The following is a 4,357-nucleotide window of genomic DNA, read 5'->3' as shown; positions in this document are numbered from 1 at the left end:
CAAGACCAGCGGACTACATAATGAGACTGTCTCCATACATACATACATACATACATACATACTAGAAGAAATGAAGATACCTTCAAAGTGCTGAAAGAAAAACTCTAGAACTCTGCCTAATGGAAATATCTTTCAAAAACAAAGACATAAAAAACTTGTGAAAAAATGATCAATATTATCAGCCATGAAGGAAATACAAATCAAAACCACAGTAAGATACCACTTCACACCCTGATTATAATAAAAAAGATAAGACTTTGGGGCAGTTACGGAGAAACTGTAACACACATACAGTGATTATGGGAATGTAAAACGGTGTAGTCACTTTGGAAAACAGTTTACCACTTCTTCAAATCATGAAACACAGAAGCAGTCATCTTATTACCTAGAAATACACTACTAAATATATACCTAAGAGAAAGGAAAATATATGTTTATTCCAAAATTTGTGTATTCTAAGCCTGAAGCAGAAAAAGTACAAATAAGCCTGAAAAACAATGTGGTGCCAGGAAACTGAGAGTACTCAAAAAAAGTGGGGGACATGTCAAAAGGAATGAGTGGGCATGAAGACTCCTAAAGGCCAATATGAGCAATTTGATCAAATAAATAACAACAGTAACAGATTATAACCAACAGAATAAAGTAAGTCTACACTGATAATAAATTATAATCAAATACATAAATGAATGGGGCTCTTAAAATAGAGTTCTATATAATAGAACTTCCATTGTTCCTTGCATAAATTGTTCCTTCTATAGATGTAGAAAAACAATACAATCTTAAAATCACAATAATAAATGTTTCAAGCAGGACCCATTAATATATGCAAAAATTAGAGAACAAAAATATGAGAATTAAGGTTTGTACATAATTTCAAAGAATCTCCTACAAAATGCTTACTGCAATGGGGAAAATAGTAACCTTTTCAGCAAAGAAATCTGTCAGACATCCCCTTAGATAAGTGACCCAAGTTAACATTACCAGTAATGAGACAAACATCATGTACTTTAATACAAACCAACATCACATGCTTCCTGTAAATACATCTGTGCTCAAAAATACATAACCTGAATTTACATGAGGAAACATCAGATAAACCCCCGTAACTACACAATAACTGACCAATACTCTATTCCAAAGTCTCAATATATGAAAGTCAGAGACTAAGAAATTGTTGTAGTTCAAAGAACACAAAGGAAACAAAAGAATCAAATGTAATATATATAATCCTGGATTGGATCCTGGACCAGAAAAACATCAGAGACAACTGAAATAAATGTCTATTTGCTCATTTTGATCATTCTATTATGGTTGTAGAATGTATGAACATTTAGAGAATATATGCAAAAGTTTATTAAACTATTTTTTGCAAGTGTGAAATTTTTTAAGCATGAAACTATTTCCAAAAAGAGTTTTAAGTGAAAAGTCAAGCAAAGTAAGAAGAGACAGTTGCAATATATATTCAACAAAAGCTCATATCCAAAATAAAAAAATGCCTAATCATTAAGAAAAAACTGACCTTTCACAAGATATCCAATAAACACGAAAAGGTACTCAAAATCACTAGCTATCAGAGATATGCAAATGACAATGAGGTAACACAAGTATGCCTAAAATGAAAAAAATTGATAATACCAAGTGTTAGTGAAGGTATAGAACAATTAGAACTAGCACTGTAAATTAAAAGGATCACAATGAAAAATTATGTGGCAATATGTACTAACGATATTTAACTGTGTGTGCGCGCACATGCGCACACACACACAGGGGTGGAGTGAGGTGTATTCATTCACCCAAAAGAAATGAGTTCTTAGGTTCACTCACCAAAAGACACATATTTTCTTTGTATATCAAAGAATGGCGAACACATTCACTCACTCTTATGAATGTTCAAAGCAGCTTTACTCACACGAGCTTAAAAATGAAAACCACCAACAGCAGAATGACTAAACAAACTCATATCCTCAGACAGGATGTTGACTTAAAAACATTGAGTGCATTATGTACAGTTCGATCTGTACTGGGCCAATTACTCTACAATGATATAAATTAGAATTATGGGCATCCTGTGGAGGGGGGATACTGTCAACTAAAAGGTAAAGCAGTTTTCTGTGGCATAGAGCATGTTCTATCTTTTGTTTGTTCTGTAAAACTGGAGATTGAACCCAGGGCCTTCACACTAATGCCTTTTCATTTTTTTAATTTGAGACAGGGTCGCATTGCACCACTAATTGTAATCCTCCTGCCTCAGCTTCCTACCTCAAGGGTGCTAGGATACAGGTGTGCACCAGAATGTTATATGATATATCTTGGTATAGGTACTGGTTACATTGTACGTTCATTTGCATAAATCTGTGTGAACACTTATGGTTTGTACATTTTACTGTATCTAAGGTATACCTCCATTAAATAAAAGCTTTTTTAAAAAAAAGGAAAACAAATGATAACAAATGCCCTGACAGTCCTCTTAGAAATGAAGGCATGCAGAAAACAGTTCAGATATTTTTATGTTCCAAGTTTGGTGCCCTGGTGAAATATGTAACTGAGAGGAAAAGATGTGAAGATGAATTTCTCAACTCTATGGTTTAAATACCTTGCTGTAAAGTACTGTTGCCCAAGATACTTAAGGCAAGAGAAACTGAGGTCAATTTTGGACATGCTAGTGGAAACATTTAGTGGAGATAGGACAACTGGATATACGAATCTGAATCTTAGACAATCTGAGGATATATAAATTTAAAAAAGAGACTCCAGGATGTGCACTAGAAATATTAACAACACAATCTATGCCTTGATGGAGTTTAAATTCTAATGAGAATAGGTAACAAACAGCTTATTATTAAATTAATGTACAGAAAGCACTTAGAAGAGATTGGAATATAGTAAGTGTTCAATAAATATCAGATTTGCTATAAATATGATCTCTTCGTTTCTAGATAATTAACTTTACGCATACTAAAACACAAGCCTTCTTATTCACCCAGCTCCCTAATTTGGATTTGATATTGCTATTTTTTGAATTGAAGGCCATCCTTTATAATAATACTACCTCTCTTCCCAAACCTATTTCTTGGGGCCTATCCAGAGCTAGACATGTTCAATTAGACTCCCTTGCCTAGCAATCTGAATCACAGGAAAGGTAGTAGGAGATGAGAAACACCATTAGTTCAAGAGTTTATGTGGCTGAACTCCACATGGTCCGCAGGGCCCAGATCTCTGCCTGCACCACCTTGGCTCCTGTTCCTCCTAAGGACTGGCTGTTCAACTCCTCCAACTCTATTCTTTCAGTAAGCCTCTTGTGCTTGCTTAAAATAGCCAGGAATTGTTTATCTTACAAAGAATCCCATCAGATAGGTAAAGTAAGATCACTACACAGTGTTTTACAATCAAATACAACTGCCAAAACTCAATAAACTGTACCTTTAAATTAAGCAAATTTGCATGTATGAGCTCTGGGTTCAACTCCCAGTAGACCCCTCCCCAAAACAGATTGAATTTATTGTTTCTAAAATATACCTCAATAAAACTGGAGAGGAGTATTTAGTTTAAAAGTATAAACAGCACATTTATACTGAATGATAAAATATTATTTTCATATACACTGTGTTTACATGTATATTTTCATATATACTATTTTTATTATATACTCTTTGGCTAAAAAGCTTACATAGAAAACACTTAAGAGGGCCCATTTTAAAGTAGTCCCATTTAAAGTGAAGCTGCATTGACTGCAGTGATTCCAGAACAAGAAAAGTATGTTAATATCTAAAATCTATACCTTTCTTACCAGTACAATAAGGTAAAATAACTCACAATAAACCTGATGACTATATTTTGCATTCAGATTTATTGGTATCACCCTACAGTACTTTGCTTAGTTATTTTTAATGCTCAAACTTCTAGACTTTAGTTTACTTTGCAAGACTATATCACAGTAAGAAACCCTTTCAAAATGCAAACCTCTCCAGCTCCAGTAGATTAAAATTAGGACAATTTCAGGACTTGGTCATACTGTGTTCCATCACTGAGCAATTGCTATGACTGGAGTTTCAAGGAACATGTAGAAGAACACGTCTACCCTGCTTGCCAACAATCTAGTAAAGCACATCCTCAAATGCCCGCAAGCACCTTTATAAATCCATGTTGAATAAGTTACCTTAACATTTTGGAAACAGTTTATATGTAAAGGTTACTAAAAGGTACATAACAGAAGGGTAAATATTCTGCACACATTTAATATTTAAATTACATGTATGTAGAATTGTATGGCAAACCTCACTTATTTCCTGTCACTATCTTATTTTCATAGTTGTGGGTTTGAGGTTTTTTTTTTTTTTTTTTTTTTTTTTTTTTTTTT

General features: G+C 33.6%; 1 protein-coding gene across 1 annotated transcript in view; it reads right to left on the bottom strand.

The window, feature by feature from the left end:
• Ola1 (Obg like ATPase 1) overlaps window positions 1-4,357 on the bottom strand; it is a 157,954-nt gene that overhangs the window by 151,395 nt on the left and 2,202 nt on the right. The gene's annotated exons all lie outside the window — the stretch shown is intronic.

This window comes from Fukomys damarensis, unplaced genomic scaffold (genome assembly GCF_012274545.1).
Source record: "Fukomys damarensis isolate Sample0158 unplaced genomic scaffold, DMR_v1.0_HiC HiC_scaffold_26, whole genome shotgun sequence".
NCBI classification, from domain to species: Eukaryota; Metazoa; Chordata; class Mammalia; order Rodentia; family Bathyergidae; genus Fukomys; species Fukomys damarensis.
The sequence above is the reverse complement of the archived record's forward strand: the minus strand, read 5'-3'. Positions and strand labels throughout refer to the sequence as shown.